Here is a 25942-nt window from a genome sequence, read left to right on the forward strand (position 1 = left end):
AGCAGCCGAGCACGAGGGGCGGATAAAAAACACAATCAGTAAGCTTTGTGTGGGGAAGCTTTCAAAAAACGAAATAAAAAAAAAATAATGGGGGCTGTGAGTATTGTGTGTAGTAGTAGGGAGTAACTGGGAATAAATTAGGTGTGGATGTGGCGCTGTTCTGGTTTTTTGGCAAAGTGTTATGACACTGATAACATATTAAAGTCACCTCTGATAGGTGAGTGAAAGTATGAAAATGTTGGTTGATAAAAATTCTTGAAAAACTTTATCCCAAAAAAGGAGTAACAATCAAAAGTGATTTTGCATAAAAATAGAAAATGATGTGTATGTAATTTGCTTCAGACAGTGGCTGATCCTATGCAACTCACTGTTTACCATGTGGTGCTGTTATATCAAAATATGCCCATGTATTCATACCATACATTGATTTGAAGTGCTAAGGTGAGTGGGAAGGAAAAAGGAAGGGGGGAAGGGAAATGGAAGGGAAAGGGGGGGGGGGGGGAATCCAGTCAATGGTAAAGTGACTTGTGCTCAAAATAACAAGTGTTAATCAGAAAAAACAATGTTGCTTTGAATAGTCTTAATTATAGTGCACAGCTGATAGTTGTGCTTATTCCTCTTGGTAAACAATATTATTCAATGCAATCTTCTTATTCCAGTGTTCATTAGTGACAGTGCTTGATATTCGTGCTCTTACTGTGCAAACATTCACCAGATACTTTCACCCCTGCAGGGGTATTGCGCAGTCACAGTCCATGCCACTGTGCAGCAGTTCCTGGCAATCCCGGATTGTGTTATGTTAACATAAAAGAGAAGGGGTGCCCATAGCGTAAAAACGTTTAAAACCTCTATTCCAGAAGTAACAGAATGGTACTCACATTATAAAAGTTCAATTCAAGCATAAAAGATCAGAGTTTAAACCGTCAAACAATCCTGTATTCGTTGGGAGATGACGCATAACGTTGGTCAGGCCATGCCCTACGTGTTTCGTCATTGGACGTCTACGGGAGCGTGCCCCTTGCTGCATCTCCCACCCTTATATAGTGTGCGGTGTTCATACTGCACTTGTGCACTTAGATCGCTGGCGGCCATTTTGCCTGTGATTATTGCAGACCGGAGTCTGTGCCTATTCCCTATCTGCTGCGGTTATACAAGTTTGTTCTCACTTTGTGTTCGAATTAGTGACACCGCAGACTTATTCCTGATATCCGGAATTGGTGCACAGCTCGTTTAGTGCTTTAGTTAATCATGATACACTTATTTGCGCAAGGCAGATTTAAATGAAAGCCCGCATACCACAACCAGGGTCTGTTGTCTTAACGGTTATACACAACAATATAAGAAAGTAAAAAAATATATTAAAAAAAAAAAAAAAATTATTAAAATAAATGAAAAACACATAGCTAAAATCATGTCAGATTAAAAGAATTTCCTCAGTCACACAAAACCTTGATTATTAAATATTTTCATATTGTTGAGAGATGAGATATTGCAATTATTTATACCTGGAGTGCATACTATTGTTATTTGGAACATATGATATAAGAATAATTAAATTAATTCTAATAGGGAATTAATACTGTAATTGGGAAGTATTGAATCCATATGGATTCCATACAGGGAAGAAAGGAGGTGTCGCATAAACTTTTCATTAAATGTTGAGAGAAAAAAAAGGTTATTTTACCTAGTTTGGATGTAATAGGATCAGCCAGCATTGGCACTTTTCTTTCAAATTCGACATAGGCAAAAAAGTAATAGGCAAAAAAGTCATGCTGAAGTCATGCTGAAGTTACGTCCTTGGGCATTAAGCGGGCATTACCCGGTATTTATTTGCCAGGGTATCCTGGTACATAGAAGATGTATATGTGTGACCCTTACACAAAGGGTACATACTCAAGGCCAGATATTAATCAGTTTGTTGAGAAATTGGGTCGAATGTAATTTTCTCTCATCATTTAATGAAAAAGTTTATCCTTTCTTCCCTGTATGGAATCCATATGGATTCAATACTTCCCAATTACAGTATTAATCCCCTGTTAGAATTAGTTTAATTATTCTTATATCATATGTTGCAAATAACAATAGTATACACTCTCAACAATATGAAAATATTTAATAATCAAGGTTTTGTGTGATTGAGGAAATTCTTTTAATCTGACATGATTTTAGTTATGTGTTTTTAATTTATTTTAATTATTTTTTTTTTTAATATATTTTTTTACTTTCTTATATTGTTGTGTATAACCGTTAAGACAACAGACCCTGGTTGTGGTATGCGGGATTTCATTTAAATCTGCCTTGCGCAAATAAGTGTATCATGATTAACTAAAGCACTAAACGAGCGGTGCACCAATTCCGGATATCAGGAATAAGTCTGTGGTGTCACTAATTCGAACACAAAGTGAGAACAAACCTGTATAACCACAGCAGATAGGGAATAGGCACAGACTCCGGTCTGCAATAATCACAGGCAAAATGGCCGCCAGCAATCTAAGTACACAAGTGCAGTATGAACACCGCACACTATATAAGGGTGGGAGATGCAGCAAGGGGCACGCTCCCGTAGCTGTCCAATGATGAAACGCGTAGGGCGTGGCCTGACCAACGTCGTGCGTCATCTCCCAACGAATACAGGATTGTTTGACTGTTTAAACTCAGATCTTTTATGCTTGAATTGAACTTTTATAATGTGAGTACCATTCTGTTACTTCTGGAATAGAGGTTTTAAACGTTTTTACGCTATGGGCACCCCTTCTCTTTTATGTTAACATAACACGATCCGGGATTGCCAGGAACTGCTGCACGGTGGCATAGACTGTGACTGCGCAATACCCCTGCAGGGGTGAAAGTATCCGGTGAGTGTTTGCACAGTAAGAGCACGAATATCAAGCACTATCACTAATGAACACTGGAATAAGAAGATAGCATTGAATAATATTGTTTATCAAGCACTATCACTAATGAACACTGGAATAAGAAGATAGCATTGAGTAATATTGTTTACCAAGTGGAATAAGCTTTCAAGCACAACTATCACCTGCGCACTATAATTAAGACTATTCAAAGCAACATTGTTTTTTCTGATTAACACTTGTTATTTTGAGCACAAGTCACTTTACCATTGACTGGATCCCCCCCCCTTTCCCTTCCATTTCCCTTCCCCCCTCCCCCCCTTCCTTTTTCTTTCCCACTCACCTTAGCACTTCAAATCAATGTACGGTATGCATACATGGGCATATTTTGATATAACAGCACCACATGGTAAACAGTGAGTTGCATAGGATCATCCACTGTCTGAAGCAAATTACATACACATCATTTTCTATTTTTATGCAAAATCACTTTTGATTGTTACTCCTTTTTTGGGATAAAGTTTTTCAAGAATTTTTATCAACCAACATTTTCATACTTTCACCTATCAGAGGTGACTTTAATATGTTATCACAGTGTCATAACACTTTGCCATAAAACCAGAACAGCGCCGCACCCACACCTAATTTCTTCTCAGTTCAGCTTTTTCCACTTCGGTGGTGATTGCATTTGTGGAGGCAGCAGTTCTGAACCACTTTTTTACCTACCCCCATTGCGCGGATTCATCATTATTTTCCTATAGTAACTGGGAATACCTAGAGGAAGTACTGGGAATACCTAGAGTTATAAAGTACTGGGTTTACCCAGAGCTACTGGGGGTACTGGGTGTACCTAGAGTAACTGTGTGTGCCTAAAGTAACTGAGAATAACTGTGAGTAACTGTGTACCTGGGAGTTCCTAAAGTAACTGAGGGTACTGGGAGTACCTATAGAACCTAAAGTAACTGGGGAGGAGCTAGAGTAGCTGAGGATAACTGGGAGTAACCAAAAGTACCTAAAGTAACTGAGGGTACTGAGAGTACCAAGAGTAACTGGGGAGTACCTAAAGTAACTGAGAATAACTGGGAGTACTTAAAGTAACTCAGTGTAAGTGGGAGAACTGGGAGGACCGTGGGTAAATGGGAGGACCGGGAGTACCGAAAGTAAATGGGAGACCCGGGAGGACCGAGGGCAATGGGAGACCCGGGAGGACCGAGGGCAATGGGAGACCCGGGAGGACCGAGGGCAATGGGAGACCCGGGAGGACCGAGGGCAATGAGAGACCCGGGAGGACCGAGGGCAACTGGGAGGACCGAGGGCAACTGTGAGGACCGGGAGTACCAAGGGCAACTGTGAGGACCGGGAGTACCGAGGAGAACTGGGAGTACCGAGGGTAACTGGGAGGACCGGGAGTTCGGAGTGTAACGGGGAGTACGAGCTTGAGAGCCAAAAGATAAAGAACCAGGAGGAGATGACTCTGAGGGCCGTGTAAATTAAGAATAGAATAAATTAGAGTCAGGAAGTGAGTTTAATGTTTAATTGGGCAGGGTATGATTCCTAATCTTCTAGAATTATCCCTATTAAATTAGTGGGTACGATGTTCAACGGTATGGAAATGCCGTGCACATCTTCTGACATGTATGCGTTCCTTGATCATCCGATCCAGGGCGACTACTGCTGCACAAAATGTGAGCAGGTTGCTTCCTTGGAAGCCCAGGTCCTAAATCTAGGGAAGCAGCTGGCAACACTGCGAAGCCTCTCCAACCTGAAAGCGAGTTTGGAACGTATCCGTCAGGTGCTGGCAGCCAGCAGAGAGGCGGATTGCAATACAGGAGTGCAGACACAAGAGCAGAGTATTTGGGTGACATTTAGGCGGGGTAGAGGGGGAAGCATCAAGGGGGCTGGTCCTGGGCTGGCACATCCCAATCAGTACGCCCTGTTGTGTAATGTTGGGGAGACCTGTCGAGGAGCAGCATTGCTGGAGCAGAATGACTCCCTTAGCTGCCAGGGGAACAACTCCTCCTTACGAGAGCAAGGGTAAGGATAGACAGATTCTGTTGGTAGGGGATTCATTTATTAGAAGGACAGATTTGTCAATCTGTCGCAAAGACCATGATGGCCAAACTGTATGTTTACTGGGCGCTCGGTTTCGGCACATCACAGATCGATTGGACAGATTATTGGACAGATTATTGGGTGGTGCTGGGGAGGACCCAGCTGTCATGGTACAACGACAAAGTTAAAGTAAGGTTGAGTGTCCTAAAAAAAGATTTCAGGGAGTTAGGAGCTACATTGAAGAAAAGGACCTCCAAGGTAGTGTTCTCAGAAATACTGCCTCTACCTCGAACCACACCAGAGAGGTAGCGGGTGATTAGGGAAATTAACAAGTGACTGAAGAGCTGGTGTAGGAAAGAGGGGTTTGGGTCCTGGAGCACTGGACTGACTTTTCAGTCGGTTACCGGCTCTTTAGCAGGGCGGGCTGCACCTAAATGGGGAGGGTGCAACTCTGCTGGGAGAGAAGATGGCCAAAAAGGAGCTTTTAAACTAGGTATGGGGGGGGAGATGGAGTGATAACCAGCAATGAGCAAGGTTCCGTGGGTAATATTGGGTGCATTAGTGATAGGGTGACCAGTATACCTGAACACAAGGTACATGAGGACGACCTCATTGGCAACTAACAAGGAAATAGTATGCGCCGGGACAAAATTGCGAGGCTTGTGCACCAATGCTAGAAGTCTACCTAATAAAAATAGAAGAACTGGAGCTGTAAATGTACGAGGAGGGTTTTGATTTTGTGGGAATTTTGAGATACTTGGTTTGACAGCTCACATGATTGGCTGGCAACTGTCCAGGGGTATGCCCTATATCGTAGGGACAGAGAGGGTAGGAAAGGGGGAGGGGTATGCCTGTACATAAAGAATGATTTTCTAGTGAATGTGAGGGATGACATTACTAATGGGTCAAGGGAAGGGGTGGAATCCCTGTGGGTGGAGCTCCAAAGGGAAGAAACTAATGGGAAAGTGTAACGAGCCCCTTGCTCGCTCGGTTCCACTCTCCCGACACTCCTCTGCAGCTATTGAATCAGATTGCAATGTCTGATGGTTCGGTCATCCGATGTGCCTTTCTAGTCCAGTTGTGATAGCTCAGAACAAACACCAGGCAGGCTGTATGTAAATTCAACCAGGAATCTCTTTTATTACAAAATACAGGCTTTTATACACTAAAAGTGGAGGTGCAGACCTCCTGCTCATATTACTCTAACAATACAGCTGTAACCTAATTAACCTAATTAACAGGAGCTAATTAACGAATCCCTTTAGACAGCCTAGATGACTCAGACATGACTGTTAGGCCAGACTGGCCGTCTTGTAGTTCAGAAAATCCAATCAACATTATCACAATCAACATAGACTCTTCTTCACACAATAGCAGAGTTAATTAACACAAATAACAATGGGGATCTAATGACTCTTAGATCCCATAGTAGACTTATTTACAATACACATTGTAGCAGACAATAGACAGACAGGTGTTGGAATTTACATCAGCATCTCCTAACAGTATCTGTCCCAGCATTATGAATCAGCCACTATTCCAATATGGCAAATCCAGAGTCCCCAGAGTCTGTGTGTCCTGGGGGACCAGGACCCAAATCCACAGTAATACCACCTCAAGGGTCCCCAGGCATACAGCTCACAAAGAGCACCGTTCCCCCAAATGCAAGGGCCCCTGATCGATCATCAAGAGGCTAGCATACAGTCCCCTCCAAAAGTCTCTTTCCCGGCTAGGTCTGTCACAGAATGTAATAGTGAGCATATGCTACAGGCCCCCCAACCTGAGGGAGGAGGAGGAATCTGACCTCCTATCACAGCTAGAAAGGGCAGTGTTATTATAGGGGATTTCAATTATCCAGATATCGACCGGGCGAAGGGCACTGCTCACTCATCTAAGGCTCGCCATTTCCAAAATGTCCTGCAGGATAATTTCATGGGCCAGTTGGTGAATGCACTGGCAAGAGACAATGCATTACTAGATCTCCTGATTACAAACAACATAGATCTGATCGAGGATGTAGAAACACGGGGCAACTTGGCACACAGTGATCACGTTAATTACTTTCGGTATGAACCACAGGAAAAGGAAGCACAAGGGAAATACAAGTGCGCTAAATTTCAAATGAACTTCCCAAAACTATGCTCCTATGCTACATGATATCAAATGGGATAAAATACTAGGAACAGGGAATACGGAGGAAAAATGGGAGTACTTTAAGAGCATACTAAACAAAGTTATTGGCCAGTTTATTCCAATGGACAATACCTATAAAAGAGCTAAGATTAAACCTGGGTGGCTAAACCAACAATGCATAAAAAGTGAAAAAAAGGCCTTTAAGAAATATAAGGCTGAGGGGTCTGTGTCAGCATTCCAAGAATACAAGGAAAGCAATAAGAGAATAAGAGTGGCTAAAATAGACCACGAAAGGCACATAGCGGAGGAGAGTAAAAAAAATCCCAAGCAATGTTTTAAATATAGTTAAAAAAATTAGGGCAGAACATGTTGGCTCCATAAAGAATGATCAGGGGAATTTGGTTACAAAAGATAAAAATAAGGCAATGGTTTTAAATGCATTCTTCTCCTCAGTTTTCACAAAGGAAATGAGTGGATATGGTAACCAAGACGGTAATGTTAATAACACGTCACAGAATGCACCCTCATGGCTAACAGAAGCCAGTGTCAGAAATACACTTGAAAAACTTAACCCAAATAAGTCACCAGGACCAGATGGCTTACACTCGAGGGTCCTTAACTGACTCAGTCAGGTAATAGCAAGACCATTGTTCCTAATTTTTAGGGACAGTTTACTGACTGGAATGGTACCAGCTGATTGGAGAAAAGCCAACTTGGTACCAATATTTACGAAAGGCCCAAGATATATCCCTGGAAACTACAGGCCAGTTAGTCTAACATCAACAGTCTGTAAGTTATTGGAGGGGATAAGGGACTATATCCAGGATTTTGCTAATGAAAACAGTGTCAGTAGTAATCAGCATGGATTCATGAAGGATCATTCTTGCAAGACCAATCTGTTAATATTCTACGAGGAAGTGAGCTGTCATCTAGATAAAGGAAGGCCTGTGGATGTGGTGTATCTGGAGTTTGCAAAGACATTTGATACAGTTCCCCATAAACGTTTACAAACTCAGATCTGTTGGCATGGACCATAGGGTGAGTACCTGGATTGAAAGCTGGTTACAGGGGTGGGTCCAAAGGGTGGTGATAAATGGCGAGTACACAGAATGGGCTGGGGTGGTAAGTGGGGTCCCCCAGGTATCTGTCCTGCGACCAACTCTGTTTAAATTATTCATAAACTATATAGAGGATGGGATAAACCGCTCAATCAAGTATTTGCAGATGATACAAAGCCAAGCAGGGCAATACTAGTAGAGGAATACTCCTGCGCTATCACTGGAAGTGGAAAAAAACAATGTATAGCGCAACTGCTGCAAACACCGATAGGTGGATCCGTGACCAATAAGTGTATGTGTATAAGTAGTGATGTTGCACTGTTGTTGAACTGAAGTGTAACCAATGTGTCACAAAATAATGAACGTACCTCAAATAATAAGGCCATAATAAAGGTGTGCACAGGGTGGCAGTGTAAACCAAACGTGCAAATAAACTATAAATGACAGACTCCTTGCAATCAAATAACAAACCAATACATCATCCACGAGCACCGAGCTCGTGGATGATGTGATGTAGGAACGAGCTCGGCGCTCATGGATGATGTATTGTGTTCCATCTTGCTTAATGTGAGTGTTTTAGTGTTTGTGTTTTTATGACGTCACTTCCGGACTGGCGGAAATAAACAAAGCTGAGGACGTGGCTGGAAAGGCCGAGGAGAATTTTTTTTTTTTTTATCTCAGCCTTTCCAGCCTGGAGGAGAGATGTGGGGTCTTACTGACTACACATCTCTCCATAAAGAGGACCTGTCACACACTATTCCTATAACAAGGGATGTTTACATTACTTGTAATAGGAATAAAAGTTATCAAAAAAAAATTAAGAGTGTAATAAAAATAAAAGTAAAATAAAGAATAGAAAAACATTTTTTAAAGCGCCCCTACTCCGCATGCTCGCGCACAGACGCGAGCGCATACGTAAGTCGCGCCCACATATGTAAACGACATTCAAATCAGACATGTGAGGTATTGCCGCGTGCGTTAGAGCAAAAGCAAAAATTCTAGCCCAAGACCTCCTCTGTAACTCTAAACCGGTAACCTGTAAAAAAATTTAAAGCGTTGCCTATGGAGATTTTTAAGTACCGAAGTTTGGCGCCATTCCAAGAGTGTGCGTAGTTCTAAAGCGTGACATGTTGGGTATGTATTTACTCTGTGTTACATTATCTTTTACATTATACAAAAAAATTGGGCTAACTTTACTGTTTTGTTCTTTTTTTTAATTCATGAAACATTTTTTTTTCCCCAAAAAAGCGTTTGAAAAAACGCTGTGCAAATACCGTGTGACTTAAAAAGTTGCAACGACCGCCATTTTATTCCCTAGGGTCTCTGCTAAAAATAACACATGTAATGTAACACATGTTGGGGGTTCTGAGTAATTTTTTAGAAAACAAAATTATGATTTTTACATGAAGGAGCGAAGTGCCAGAAATGGCCCGGATGGTAAGTGGTTAATGTTGAAAAATGTAAAGCAATGCATTTGGGTGCTAAAAATACAAATGCTAATTACTCGCTAGGGGAAGAACCTCTGGGGGAATCCAGGATGGTAAAGGAGCTGGGGGTCCTAGTGGATGACAGGCTCAGCTATAGCATGCAATGCCAGGCTGATGCAAGCAATACCAACAGAATATTAGCATGCAATAAAAAGGGGATTTATGCCAGAAATAAAACGATAATTTTCTCACTCTACAAGACTCTGGTTCGGCCGAATTTGGAGTATGCCATCCAGTTCTGGGCACCAGTCCTCAGGAAGGATGTGCTGGAACGGGAGAGAGTTCAGAGAAGGGCAACAAAGCTAATAAAGGGACTGGAGGACCTAATCTATGGGGAAAGACTACACGCATTGAACTTATTCTCTCTGTAGAGGAGATGCTTGAGAGGGAATATGATCACGATGTACAAATTCCTTACTAGACCCTGGCATGTGGAAAAAACTTTTCAGTGGGAAGGAGTTTAAAGAGACACGTGGCCATTCACTTAAATTGGAAGAGAAACGTTTAACCTTAAACTGCGTAGAGGGTTCTTTACTGTCAGAGTGGTAAGGATGTGGAATTCTCTTCCACAAGCAGTGGTATCAGCAGGGAGCGTCGAAAGTTTCAAAAAGCTATTAGATGAGCACCTTAACGATCACTATATACAAGGGATATACGATTTACTATTGACATGGCTACATGCGTGCACACACACACACCACAGGTTGAACTGGATGGACTGGTGTCTTTTTTTTCAATCTTACCGACTATGTAACTATGTATAAACTAGAGAAATATTTCTACCAGGGTTCATTGAGGGAGACATCTGGAACAGATACTGTAAGTAAAGCTGACGCCTCAAAAAGGTTGGAAAGTAGGTACGTACAGCAAAAGGCACAGCCCCACCTAGTTTCTGTGCTTTTTGAATGTACAGCATTTCTAGCAAACTTTTGCAATAAAAAACAAGGATTTTAAGTTCACAAATATTGCAGTACCTGTTTAAGCTGGGCAACTGCATTAAATGAATTCCTCTATGGCCAGTCCTACTCTGCTCTTCAAATGCTACTGTGGACACAATGCCAACATGGGGCAAACAGACACAAAGTGGGGGAGAGCTACTAGGTTCAAGTTTGACCTGAAGTGCAACAGAAATAGGATATACAGTTGTGTTAAATAATAGCAGTGTGTTTAAAAAAGTGAGTAAAGCTCTAAATCCTTATAATCACACTTTACATGCAAATACATTGGGAACAGTGCACAGTCTATTCCAAATCAAAACATGAAGAAAACTGTTTCAAATTTGCTATTACTTTACAGAAAGTGAAGAAAAAGGAATATTGGGCTTTTTGAAAAAATAGCAGTGTCTGCAATTCTCCTTACAAACTCAGACGTTTACTATATAAACTGAAAAATGCTGGAAGATTTAGCTTTCCTGTGAATTACTGAGCTAATATTTAGATGTATAACCACTGGTTCTTAGAACTACTTCACATCTATGTTGCATGAAGTCGACCAACTTCTGGCACCTGTGAACAGGTATGCCAGCCCAGGATGATTGCACTTCATTCCACAATTCCTCTGCATTTCTTGGTTTTACCTCAGAAACAGCATTTTTTATGTCACCCCACAAGTTTTCTTTATTTTTTAAAATAGATTTTTGAGAAAAGGCATTCAGTACAGTTGTCCAAACTGAAGGGAAGAGCTTTTCCGACTGTATGGGGTATGGCTGTATGCATAGTTTTAAGTGAATAGCCTGCCACGACGTTACCCCTGGTTAGGGGAAATTTCAGGGCAGGAAGAAGGGTGGCAGAACAGGGGGGGGGGATAAGGAGGGGTGAGGTAAGCAATATTAGGTGCTAGGTGAGTCTTAACACTGAGTAAACTTACAAGGAGTATCAATCTGCATTTTTGTGTCAGGGCTGGGCTCAGCCCTTCCTTCTCTGAGCTGGCCGCTCAGCTATCGGCTAATTGCCAGCTCCTATCTCTCCACAGTGACTTACCTGTTGATGATATCCTGCTCGTCAGTCCTGCCTACTTAAGCCGTCTAGCCCAGATGATCTCTGCCTTCGCCTTGGTCACATCTCTAGAGACGCTCTCCTGTGTTCCTGTTATATACTTGCTTGGCTGACATTCCTCCTGGCTCCAGATCCTGCTTGCTGTTCTACTACGCTCATCTCTGGCTCCCTAACATTTTGGCTTGCCTGACTATCCGTTCCGGTTCCTGAACTCTGGCCAGTTGTTATGATGGTCAGAAATCTAGCAATATAGGAATTGCTCCAAGGACTAATTGGCTCGCTCTGCGGCCCCATTAGACTGCGGGTGATACGCAGAGGAGAAAGCAAGCTGAATTCCTAACTGTGCACAAAAGGCTTGCCAGAACCGGGACACAAACTGCCTACCCCTGTCCGAGACAATCACCTTGGGTAGCCCATGTAAGCGAAAGATCTCTCGAGCAAAAATAGAAGCCAGTTTCTTAGAAGTGGGCAACTTCTTAAGTGGAATACAATGGGACATTTTTGAGATCCGGTCAACCACCATAAGGATAACTGTGTTGCCCTGGGAGTTGGGTTACCCCACAATGAAATCCATAGACAGGTGGGTCCAGGGCTCCTCTCCATTGGATATGGGCTGTAGGAGGCCCATTGGAAGGTGTTGCGGAGTCTTACTCTGAGCACACACGGAAACAGGCAGCTACATCAGCACGTAGACTAGGCCACCAGAATTGTTGGAAAACGGCCCAAAAGTGTTGATTCTTCCCAGGGTGGCCAGCAGCCTTGGGAGAATGGTAAGTCTGGAGCATGGCAGTATGGAGACTCTCTAGGACAAAGCAGCAGTCAAAAGGTTTCTCAGGAGGAGCATGAACCTGAGCAGCAAGAATTTTGTCACCCAAAGGAGAAGTTAGACTGGTGCGAACCGTAGCTAGAATACATCACAGGAACCGGAACCGACTCCATCTTGGAAGTGGAGGAAAATTATTGTGACAAAGCGTCAGCCCTTACATTCTTACTTCCGGGTAAGAATGAGACAATGTAATTGAAACTAGACAAGAAAAGAGCCCATCGCATCCTGGTCCGTAAGAATGAGAACCGGCACAGTGGTACCTTCGAGGAGATGTCTCCATTTTTCAGGGCTAAAATGATTCGCTGTCACCAATCTCATGATTGCACTCTACAAGTGATAATTTCTTATAAAAGTAGCTACAAAGAAGCGTTGCGCTCTCAGAGGTAGGACGTTGAGACAAAAGGGCGCCAACTCCAGTCTCAAAAGCATCAAGCTCAAGGATAAAGGGTAACGTAGGATCAGGATGTGCCAACACAGGAGCAGAAACAAAGTCAGCCTTGAGACTCTCAAAGGCCTTAATGGACTTCGGAGACCAACATTGAGGGTTACCATCCTTTCTGGTCATATCAGTCAGGGGCTTGACCAGAGACGAGAAGTTTCGAATAAACTTCTGATAATAGTTGGCAAAGCCAAGAAAACGCTGCAGGGGACGTAAACCCACGGGTCGGGGCCACGCATGCTACGTTTCCTCTGTTTACTTTTTTATTATTAAACAAGTGAGATTTAACTGTACTTCTATCTTAGTCTGATTCATGGTTTCTGACATTTTGAGACTCTGTTTGGTCTAAGATCTAATATGATCTCAGTTTTTTTTTTTTTTTAATACCGATGGGGGGATGATTCGTTATAATAGCGATATACTTTTGGAAAGCTGATCTGTATCATGAATTTATCTCCTGCCATATTTGCTTTGGCTAGAAGGAATTCCATACGACATTGGTCGATAAGAGAATAAATGACAGAGGAGAATGTTGGAGGTAGAGGGTTTTTCCATGGAAAGGCGTGCTGCAATCAGAATGTGTGTTACGATGGGGATACATTTTGTTGGCCAAGGAGAGAGGTTCAGACCAAGGAGAGCCATTTGCAGGGTTAACAAATATGAAACTTGGGTGATTTCGGATATCAACGAAGAAATGTTCCTCCAGTAGTGGAAAAGGACTGGACATTCCCACCAGATATAAAAAATAGTTCCATCAGCGTTGCACTTTCTCCAACATTTTGGAGAGTGAGATGAGTAGATGTGGGCTAACCTTGTGTGTGTGTGAAGTACCACTTATAGTAAATTATAATACATTTTCACGAGGGTTTCCCAATGGGTGATATTTTTGGAGAAAAGGGATGGCGTTCTGAGAGCTTGGTACCATTCAGCAGGGGGTGCCAAGATTTGTAATTTAGATTCCCAAAATACCATATTTGGAGATTTATGGGTAGAGGTGGAACGAGATAGCAAGTCATATACAGTGGGGACGGAAAGTATTCAGACAGGTGTGTGGCTTTCCTAATCAAGTCCAATCAGTATAATCAAACACAACTGCACTCAAATGAAGGTGTAGAACCATCTCAAGGATGATCAGAAGAAATGGACAGCACCTGAGTTAAATATATGAGTGTCACAGCAAAGGGTCTGAATACTTAGGACCATGTGATATTTAAGTTTTTCTTTTTTAATAAATCTGCAAAAATGTCAACAATTCTGTGTTTTTCTGTCAATATGGAGTGCTGTGTGTACATTAATGAGGAAAAAAAAATGAACTTAAATGATTTTAGCAAATGGCTGCAATATAACAAAGAGTGAAAAATTTAAGGGGAGGGGGTCTGAATATTTTCTGTCCCCACTGTATATACAGTATCTCACAAAAGTGAGTACACCCCTCACATCTTTGTAAATATTTTATTATACTTTTTCATTATTATTATACAGGATTTATATAGCGCAAACAGTTTACGCAGCGCTTTACAACAGGGCAGACAGTACCGATACAATTTAATACAGGAGGAATCAGAGAGCCCTGCTCATTAGAGCTTACAATCATGTGACAACACTGAAGAAATTAGATTTTTCTACAATGTAAAGTAGTGAATATACAGCTTGTATAACAGTGAAAATTTGCTTTCCCCTCCAAATTACTCAACTAACACCCGTTAATGTCTAAACTGCTGGTAACAAAAGTGAAAATGTCCAAATTCGGCCCAATTAGCTATTTTCCCTCCCAGGTGTCATGTAACTCGTTAGTGTTACAAGGTCTCAGGTGTGAATGGGGAGCAGATGTGTTAAATTTGGTGTTATCACTCTCACTCTCTCATACTGGTCACTGGAAGTTCAACATGGCACCTCATGACAAAGAACTCTGAGGATCTGAAAAAAAGAATTGTTGCTGTACATGAAGATGGCCTAGGCTATAAGAAGATTGCCAAGACCCTGAAACTGAGCTGCAGTATGTTAGCCAAGACCATACAGAAGTTTAACAGGACAGGTTACACTCAGACCAGGCCTCACCTTGGTTGATCATAGAAGTTGATTGCACGTGCTCAGCCATCATATCCAGAGGTTGTCTTTTTTAAATAGACAGCGGTGGAACTTTCAGGGTTGCAACAGTCGCACTTGTGACTGGGCCCTGCCGTTCTGCCGCTGAGGGGGGCCCCCAAGATCCAGCATCTCCCCTGCATCTTTGGCTTTCAGTTTGGGATACAGTGGGAGGCGGCGATCGGCTGCTATATGATGCCCCGTGGGGCCTGTAGTTCTCCCGAGTGTATGCAGTGGAGAGGGGAGGGGCCTCTGACCCGGGCAGCTATCGGTTTCACAGTGTGCAAGTGAGTCGCTCTGCTTGTACACTCTTGCTGATAGCTGCCGGGGTCAGAGGCCCCTCCCCTCTCCACTGTATACACTTGGTAGAACTACAAGCCCCAGGGAGATTGAATGGTCCACAGGCACCATAGAGCTGCCGATTGCCCCCTCCCACCTCCCCCTGTGCTGGGGGTTGGAGGTGCACAGACTGCGGAGACCGGCCAGGTACATGGGGAACCTCTGAAAAGGGGGGGTGGCTGTCGGGGGACCCTCATGTAAGGGGTGCTCTCTGGGGAGAGAGAGCCCCCCTTACATCAGGGTCTGCAGAGAGCAACCTCCTTACATCAGGGTCCCCAGAGAGCCCCTCAGAGCCCCTCCTTACACCAGGATCCCCAGAGAGCCCCCCCTTACATCAGGGTCCCCAGAGAGCCTCCCCTTAAATCAGGGTCCACAGAGAGCCCCCCCTTAAATCAGGGTCCACAGAGAGCCCCCCCTTAAATCAGGGTCCACAGAGAGCCCCCCCTTAAATCAGGGTCCACAGAGAGCCCCCCCTTAAATCAGGGTCCACAGAGATCCCCCCTTACATCAGGGTCCACAGAGAGCCCCCCTTACATCAGGGTCCACAGAGAGCCCCCTCTTACATCAGGATCCACAGAGAGCCCCCTCTTACATCAGGGTCCACAGAGAGCCCCCTCTTACATCAGGGTCCACAGAGAGCCCCCTCTTACATCAGGGTCCACAGAGAGCCCCCTCTTACATCAGGGTCCACAGAGAGCCCCCTCTTACATCAGGGTCCACAGAGAGCCCCCTCTTACATCAGGGTCCACAGAGAGCCCCCTCTTACATCAGGGTCCACAGAGAGCCCCCTCTTACATCAATGGTCTGCATGGCTGTTTTCCCAGAAGGAAGCCTCTTCTAAAGATGATGCACAAGAAAGCCCGCAAACAGTTTGCTGAAGATAAGCAGGCTAAGGACATGGATTACTGGAACCATGTCCTGTGGTCTGATGAGACCAAGATAAACTTATTTGGTTCAGATGGTGTTAAGCGTGTGTGGCGGCAACCTGGTGAGGAGTAAAAAGACAAGTGTCTTGCCTACAGTCAAGCATGGTGGTGTGAGTGCCATGGTCTGGGGCTGCATTAATGCTGCCGGCACTGGGGAGCTACAGTTCATTGGGGGAACTATGAATGCTAACATGTACTGTGACATACTAAAGCAGAACATGATCCCCTCCCTTCGGAGACTGGGCCGCAGGGCAGTATTCCATCATGATAACGACCCCAAACACACCTTCAAGACGATCACTACCTTGCTAAAGAAGCTGAGGGTAAAGGTGATGGACTGGCCAAGCATGTCTCCATCCAGACCTAAACCCTATTAAGCATCTGTGGAGCATCCTCAAATGGAAGGTGGAGGAGCGCAAGCTCTCTAATATCAACCAGCTGCGTGATGTCATCATGGAGGAGTGGAAGAGAACTCCAGTGGCAACCTGCGAAGCATAGGTGAACTCCTTGCCCAAGAGGGTTAAGGCAGTGCTGGAAAATAATGGTGGCCACACAAAATATTGACAGTTTGGGCCCAATTTGGACATTTTCACTTAGGGGTGTACTCACTTTTGTTGCCAGCGGTTTAGGCATTTATGGCTGTGTATTGAGTTATTTTGAGGGGACAGCAAATTTAAACTGTTATACAAGCTGTACACTCACTACTTTACATTGTAGCAAAGTGTCATTACTTAATCGTACGTCACGGGACACAGAGCCATAGTAATTACTATGTGGGTTATGTGCCACCTTCAGGTTATGGACACTGGCACACCCTAAACAGGAAGTTGCCTCCCTATATAACCCCTCCCACTACTGAGAGTACCTCAGTGTCTAAGGTGTTGGTCACGAGTAAAGATGTGCTGTGCTGAGCTCCACTGGAGCAATCCTTGCTGGGGCTAGCTATGCAGCCGGATCCAAAGTGTCTTTTCAGGCCGAATTGAATGGTACCCGGGCCTTGTGGAGGAAGAAACCAGGTTTAGCCCATAACACTTCTCTTTTTAGAGAACTGGACCCCAGGATCCAGTGCTTTGGTGTTTTCAGCCATAAAGTTTTTACTGGCGGGGTGCTTTACGGGTCCAGGATTGTGGGTTCCCCGAGGGTCCCCAGTTCCTGAAGGTCTTGTAACGGAGCCCACTGTGAGGGGTGAAGATTGGGTCTGTTGGTTTTACCACAGAAATCCCTGCGGCGGCTGGAGATGTGGTGAATCTGTAGGATCTCACATATCTTTTGGGCGTGGCCCGTATTGGACTGAGATTCAGACTCTTTCACAAAAATTACTTTCTACACCCATTCATTTGAACCCTATACACTTTCTCTTAGGCCTCCCTATCCTGGATATCTCTAAAGCATCACAGATACTTGGGTCCTTTATACTCTTGGCTGCGAAAAGAGCCATTCCTAGGCTTTGGCTCTCTACTTCCCCTCCCACCTTCCATCACTTCCTCTCTATAGTAGCTGATATCCGTAGGATGGAACATATGACTGCAAAGATCAATGGAAACTTACACTTATTTGACAAGATATGGAAAGCCTGGGATGATTCTGTGTACCTCTTTGAATCCGATAACCATCCAACCTCCTGACCCCCCTAGAACCACCCTCTGAATATCCATTACCTTTCTGTTCTAATCTAACACGTACGTTACTTATTAGGTTTGATATAAGATACGGTATGGAAATCTTGCTTAGCTGATCCAAAGTTGGAAGTCGCTTTTACTCGCCCATATTTGTATCCCTGTTAAGCTTTATATGTTGATTTTTATATTGTTCTGTATTCTCAGAAGTTGAAATGTCTTACCTTTTGTATCACATGATGCGATGTCTTATAATTGTTATAAATAAACAATTTTTTTAAAAAGACCTTTCCCGCCGCAGGGATTTAAGTGGAGGTTTCTAAGGAATTTTTTAATTTTCTTATGAAATTTCTCCTTTAGAAAGTAAATGTTGTCATACCTAAGAGTCACCACTGGGGGCTGTATAGAGCGCGTACCTTGTCATGCTTTCCTCAAAGATCACGCTGTGTCAGCAGAAGCAGCAGTCTTCCCTCAGGCAAGCAGCTCAAACCTCCAGTAAGATTGGGGGGGATTTTTTCCACTAAAAACCCCCCACCTGGACAAAGGTCTCCCCCTCTCCCTGGATAGGGGGAAGCCAAAACGATTGGCGATGCCGCTCTGTTTTTTTCACCGCCCCTACACCCGGCTTGTCACAGGTCTGCTCCTCTCCATCCCCCCCACACACACACGCCAATCCTGTCAGATCAGTGGCCCGCGCTCGCGCGGGAATAAACTCTTTAGAAAAGAGGGGGCGCGATGTGGCAGAAGGGGCGGGGCTTGGTGCAACGTTGGCTTGCAGCAATGTCCAGCGTGGGAGTATATTTAAAAGCTCCATTTTTGCTGGCTGCAGATGTCGGAGGGACACAAGCAAAAAGGGGCATGTAAGAGGTTGGTGACACAGGCATTACCTTGGCGCATTTACTAAAAGCATCAGGCTGAGCGTTAATAGCAGCGTCAGTTGCTGGACTATTGCTCAAGCAGTGGATGCGATTTCTTCTGGTAGTACCTCTACATTTGTGCATTGGGCTATGGTCAGAAGGGGGGGTTTAAACACCCCCAAAAAAAGGGCTAAAAGGGTCTCCCTCAAGCTCTGGAAAGCCTACTCATCTCTACAATGGCATCCTCCATTGAGTGGGGGTGGCTGGTCAGAGTGAGCATCGGGGGCCATGAAATGTATGCAACTGTTTTCAACACTGCAGCCCCTGTCTATATTAATAAAGAGGTCTTTTTCCTCAGCCATGATAGGATTGGAAAAAAGGTTAGCAGTTTAATCGCATCCAAGTGTGGGACAAAATGAGACAGGTTCCCTTCCATTACCCAGGACCCTCAAACTGAGGAACTGGGGGCGGGAGAAGATGAATTCCCTCAGGGAACCCTGGTGAGGCTGATGACTCCTTTTCTGAGGGGTCAGATGCGAGTGGATCAGCTTCACAATCTGTAAGATTGATGGTGCAATTTCTTACTGAATGGTCCGCTCCACATTTACTACCCTTAACTGAGTTTTTGGGTTCGCTAAAGCCTCCTCAAGCTGTGCATGCCTTTCCTGTCCATTCATTGCTGGAAAAGCTTTTTGTATCTGAGTGGGATCACCCAGATAAGCATTTTCCTTCCTAAAAAGTTTTTTCACACTTTATCCTATGGAGGAAAAAAATTCACTAAAGATGGGGTTACCAGCAATTGACGCTGCTATATCCTCTGTGAATAAAAGTTTGACTTGTCCGGCAGACAATGCTCAAATGCTTAGGGCATCCAACGGATAAAAAGTTGGAAATTCTATTAAAAACACTTTTTTTCTTTGGCAGGTTGAGTGTTTCAACCTGCGCTGACAGTAATTGGTCAATCCTTGAGAGACCAGTTAAATGGGTGCTCAAGGTTATCCTGTTCAGCAGGCCCAGGATCTAGCAAGCTACTAGCAGCTTTATGTTTGCAATAGTGACTATGAGAGATTCTATCCTTCAGGCCTCGCGCCTTTCGCTAAGCGCCACATGCAAGAAGCTCCTGGCTAGTTCCTTTTTGCAGTGAAACGGCTGTTTCGGGATGATTTGGGTAATACATCCAAAGAATTTCTAGTGGAAAATGTACGTACCCCTTTTGCCATTTAAGAGAGGAGTAAACGTATTTCATTTTAACAAGCTCCTTTTCCAGTGCCAGAAGCATCAGCCTCCAGGCAGTCACGACGGCCTCCGCCATCAAGTTCAAGAGGTAATCCTCAGGGTCAACCCCAGGGACAAAATAAGTCTTGGGGGAGCAAACCTACAAAATACTACAGCCTCCTTGTGAGGAGGCACCCCCGCTCGCTCGAATAGGGGGAATACGTCTGCAAGTCTCAAGGGTCTGGCAGGAAGAGTGGCTTAATCCCCCGGTTAGGTCACCCCTGAACCCTTGGGACTTGAATTTAGTTCTGTCAGCATTACAAAAACAGCCTTTTTGAGCCGATTCAACATATTCTCTTGGTCCTTTTGACAAGGAAACTAGTTTTTCTGGTAGCCATATCTTCTGCAAGAAGGGTATCAGAGTTAGCTCCTCTTTCTTGTAAAGAGCCATATTATTATTCACAAGGATGAGGTAGTATTGCGTCCTCATCCTAACTTTCTACCGAAGGTAGTGTCAGGTTTTTTATCTAAACCAGGATATTGTTCTACCTTCATTTTCCAGAACCCTGTTCTATGGAAGAAAGATCACTACATTCTCTTGATGTGGTGAGAGCAGTCAAGGTCTACTTAAAGGCGACTGCTCAGATTTGAAAAACGGATGTTTTGTTTGTGTTGCCTGAAGGTCCTTAAAGAGGACAGGCAGCATCGAAATCTACTATTTATAAATGGATTCAACAAGTAATCATTCTAGCTTATGGTTTAAAGAGGTAGATTCCACCCTCTCAAATCAAAGCGCGCTCCTACAGGGCTGTTAGTGCTTCGTGGGCAGTTCATCACCAAGCCTCCATGGGTCAAATCTGCAAGGCTGCAACTTGGTCTTTAGTCTATACATACCAGATTCTATCAGGTGGATGTAAAAAGTCATGAGGACGCAGTGTGCTGCAGGCAGCAGTATAAGTCGTCTGATCTCATGTTGCCCTACTTTGGTTGTGTCTCCCTCCCCTCAGTTGGCATTGCTCTGGGACATCCCACATAGTAATTACTATGGCTCTGTGTCCCGTGATGTACGATTAAGAAAATAGGATTTTTATAACGGCTTACCTGTAAAATCCCTTTCTTTGAAGTACATCACGGGACACAGAGGTCCCTCCCCTCTTTCTGGTATACACGTGTATTGCTTTGCTACAAAAACTGAGGTACTCCCAGTAGTGGGAGGGGTTATATAGGGAGGCAACATCCTGTTTAGGGTGTGTCAGTGTCCATCACCTGAAGGTGGCCTATAACCCACATATTAATTACTATGGCTCTGTGTCCCGTGATGTACTTCAAAGAAAAGGATTTTACAGGTAAGCTGTTATAAAAATCCTCTTGGGAGGTTGATGTGCTGACGTCATCGCAGTGTACCTCGTATACGGACGAGTGTCTGCAAGCCGGCCTGCAATTTTTCTATGGATGTTTTTATCTGCAGTTCCATGTAAGTGCAATTTTATTTTTAATAAACTTTTATTATACCGATTCACACTATGGTGAGCTTCTCTCCATTTTCCTGGGTCTCTGATTGCTGCCTGCCCCATTGAATTGAGATATCCTGGCTTGTCTTTGGTGTAACCACAGAGGGGTGCTGCTGCTGAATTGATGTTCGGACATTGACTTATCATACAGGCTTGCTAAAGCTTGCCCTCCGGTATGCATGCATTTTATGTGGTGGTGGATCACATCAGAGGGTGGTGTCTGTGCATCAAGGAGTTTAATTCACCTTCACTGTCAATCACTGGATCATATTATTGGACTGGTTAATTATTCACTGAGGGCTGTTCATATATTTTACCTTTTATGGTACTCAGATCGTTTTTGGTACATCATGGGTAGTCACTCACTGTTATATTTTAGTAATTTTGCGCAGCTTTTTCTTTTATATCTACTGAGGAAAAATGTGCTTTAGGAACATACCAAATAAAGGTATCACCGAGTGCATTTTATTGGGCAATAAATATAGGAGAAAGAAGGCTTAACCTAGGTGGCGAAACCATAACTTAAAAAGTTTTATACTAAAGACAAAAAAAGGCCTTTAAAAAATATAAAGTGGAGGGTCATTGTCAGCATTCCAACACTACAAGGAATTCAATAAGAAGTGTAAGAATGCAATCAGGGTGGCTAAAAAAGACATATAGCAGAGGAGAGTAAAAAAAAAAATTCAAATACATTTTTTAAAATATATTAACAGTAAAAAAGTGAGGTCGGAATACATAGGCCCCATAAAGGATGATGAAGCTTAACACAAATAAATAAGGACTGGCTGGCTTACACCTGAAAGTCTCAAAGAGCTCAGTCAGGTTATAGCCAGACCACTATTCCTAATCTTTATGGACAGCATACTGACAGAACATGGTACCAGCTGATTGGCAAAAAGCCCACATAGTACCAGTGTTAATTTTGGCAACAAATTTCGATTTATTTTTAGTCTTCGATTGTTTGTCGTATTTAGTCGCCTAAATCCCCAGTACATTTTAGTCGACTAAAACTCATTTTAGTTGTCTAAAATCTAATGGGTGTAGTTAAATTTTAATGCATTATTTAACCACTTACGTGCCACCCACTGTCATTTTACGTTGCTACTTTGAAGAGCAAAATCGTTGTTATGGCAGCAGCTAGCTGCCATAATTCCGAGATCCTCTTCTTTAGCGGGCGGTCCGCTTTCAGATAAAAGTGGTATCTGTGGCAGATTCGCCGCAAGATCACTTTTATCGGCGGCAGGAGAGGGGCCCCCCCTCCCACCGCGCTCCGGTGCCCTCCACCGCTTACTGGAGCCGTCTGTAGCGCCGTAGGCAAATGGGTCTGCTCTCTGGCTTGGTATGGAGACGAGTGAGGGGGAAGATGGCTCCCACCCGTCTCCATATCATTGCAGGGCAGAAGCGACATCAAAATGTCACTTCTGCCCATAGCTCTTAAAGGGACATTTTTTATTTTTTATTTTTTTTTAAGGACATTTAATTTTTTTTTTTTTTTTGTATTGCATCTTAGTGTAGATATGAGATCTGAGGTCTTTTTGACCCCAGATCTCATATTTAAGAGGTCCTGTCATGCTTTTTTTTCTATTACAAGGGATGTTTATTGTAATAGAAATAAAAGTGACACAATTTTTTTTAAAAGAACAGTGTAAAAATGAAAAATTAAAAGGTAAAATAAGAAATGTTTTTTTCTTTTTAAACACACCCTGTCCCGCCGAGCTCGCGTGCAGAACCGAATACATACGTGAGTAGCGCCTGCATATGAAAACGGTATTCAAACCACACGTGAGGTATTGCCGCGATCGCTAGAGCGAGAACAATAATTCTAGTCATAGACGTCCTCTGTAACTCAAAACATGCAACCTGTAGAAATTTTTAATGACTTGCCGACCGCCTCACGCATATATACGTGAGCAGAGCGGCACGGGCAGGCAAAATCACGTACCTGGTACGTGATGGCCTTCCCGCGGGCGGGGGGTCCGATCGGACCCCCCCCGGTGCCATCGGCGGTCGGCGTTTGGTTGGAAGCGATGAGAGACGAGGGGGAGACCATCCGATCGTGGCCCCCCCCTCGCGATCGCTCCCAGCCAATGAGAAACATCCCCTGCCTCTGTATAGTACACAGAGGCAGAGGATGTGATGTCATCTCTCCTCGGCTGGCCAGTTTCCGTTCCAGCGCCGAGGAGAGATGACATGTAAGTGCACCAACACACACACACACACACACACAGTAGAACATGCCAGGCACACTAAACACCCCCGATCCCCCCCCAATCACCCCCCCCCCCGTCACAAACTGACACCAAGCAGGTTTTTTTTTTTTTTTTTCCTGATTACTGCATAGTGTCAGTTTGTGACAGTTACTGTGGTAGGACAGTTAGTATTAGCCCCCTGTAGGTCTAGGGTACCCCCCTAACCCCCCCTAATAAAGTTTTAACCCCTTGATCACCCCCTGTCGCCAGTGTCGCTAAGCGATCATTTTTCTGATCGATGTATTAGTGTCGCTGGTGACGCTAGTTAGGAACGTAAATATTTAGGTTCGCTGTCAGCGTTTTATAGCGACAGGGACCCCCATATACTATCTAATAAATGTTTTAACCCCTTGATTGCCCCCTAGTTAACCCTTTCACCACTGATCACCATATAACTGTTACGGGTGACGCTGGTTAGTTTGTTTATTTTATATAGTGTCAGGGCACCCGCCGTTTATTACCGAATAAAGGTTTAGCCCCCTGATCGCCCGGCGGTGATATGCGTCACCCCAGGCAGCGTCAGATTAGCGCCAGTACCGCGAACACCCACGCACGCACTGTACACGCACCGTACACCTCCCTTAGTGGTATAGTATCTGAACGCATCAATATCTGATCCGATCAGATCTATACTAGCGTCCCCAGCAGTTTAGGGTTCCCAAAAACGCAGTGTTAGCGGGATCAGCCCAGATACCTGCTAGCACCTGCGTTTTGCCCCTCCGCCCGGCCCAGCCCAGCCCACCCAAGTGCAGTATCGATCGATCACTGTCACTTACAAAACACTAAACGCATAACTGCAGCATTCGCAGAGTCAGGCCTGATCCCTGCGATCGCTAACAGTTTTTTTGGTAGCATTTTGGTGAACTGGCAAGCACCAGCCCCAGGCAGCGTCAGATTAGCGCCAGTACCGCTAACACCCACACACGCAGCATACGCCTCCCTTAGTGGTATAGTATCTGATCGGATCAATATCTGATCCGATCAGATCTATACTAGCGTCCCCAGCAGTTTAGGGTTCCCAAAAACGCAGTGTTAGTGGGATCAGCCCAGATACCTGCTAGCACCTGCTTTTTGCCCCTCCGCCCGGCCCAGCCCAGCCCACCCAAGTGCAGTATCGATCGATCACTGTCACTTTTTTTTGTAGCGTTTTGGTGAACTGGCAAGCGCCAGCGGCCTAGTACACCCCGGTCGTAGTCAAACCAGCACTACAGTAACACTTGGTGACGTGGCGAGTCCCATAAGTGCAGTTCAAGCTGGTGAGGTGGCAAGCACAAGTAGTGTCCCGCTGCCACCAAAAAGACAAACACAGGCCTGTCGTGCCCATAGTGCCCTTCCTGCTGCATTCGCCAATCCTAATTTGTGAACCCACCGCTTCTGCAGCGCCCGTACTTCCCCCATTCACATCCCCAACCAAATGCAGTCGGCTGCATGAGAGGCATTTATATGTCCTCCCGAGTACCCCTACCCAACGAACCCCCCCAAAAAAGATGTGTCTGCAGCAAGCGCGGATATAGACGTGACACCCGCTATTATTGTCCCTCCTGTCCTGATAATCCTGGTCTTTGCATTGGTGAATGTTTTGAACGCTACCATTCACTAGTTGAGTATTAGCGTAGGGTACAGCATTGCACAGACTAGGCACACTTTCACAGGGTCTCCCAAGATGCCATCGCATTTTGAGAGACCCGAACCTGGAACCGGTTACAGTTATAAAAGTTACAGTTACAAAAAAAAAGTGTAAAAAAAAAAAAAAAAACACAAACAAAAAAAAAAAAAAAATAGTTGTCGTTTTATTGTTCTCTCTCTCTCTATTCTCTCTCTATTGTTCTGCTCTTTTTTACTGTATTCTATTCTGCAATGTTTTATTGTTATTATGTTTTATCATGTTTGCTTTTCAGGTATGCAATTTTTTATACTTTACCGTTTACTGTGCTTTATTGTTAACCATTTTTTTGTCTTCAGGTACGCCATTCACGACTTTGAGTGGTTATACCAGAATGATGCCTGCAGGTTTAGGTATCATCTTGGTATCATTCTTTTTAGCCAGCGGTCGGCTTTCATGTAAAAGCAATCCTAGCGGCTAATTAGCCTCTAGACTGCTTTTACAAGCAGTGGGAGGGAATGCCCCCCCCCCACCGTCTTCCGTGTTTTTCTCTGGCTCTCCTGTCTCAACAGGGAACCTGAGAATGCAGCCGGTGATTCAGCCAGCTGACCATAGAGCTGATCAGAGACCAGAGTGGCTCCAAACATCTCTATGGCCTAAGAAACCGGAAGCTACAAGCATTTTATGACTTAGATTTCGC

General features: G+C 44.2%; 1 protein-coding gene across 3 annotated transcripts in view; it reads left to right on the forward strand.

Annotated features, from left to right (window-relative positions):
• VTI1B (vesicle transport through interaction with t-SNAREs 1B) overlaps window positions 1–25942 on the forward strand; it is a 452048-nt gene that overhangs the window by 274471 nt on the left and 151635 nt on the right. The window lies entirely within an intron of this gene.

This window comes from Aquarana catesbeiana, linkage group LG13 (assembly GCF_042186555.1).
Source record: "Aquarana catesbeiana isolate 2022-GZ linkage group LG13, ASM4218655v1, whole genome shotgun sequence".
Classification (NCBI taxonomy): Eukaryota; Metazoa; Chordata; class Amphibia; order Anura; family Ranidae; genus Aquarana; species Aquarana catesbeiana.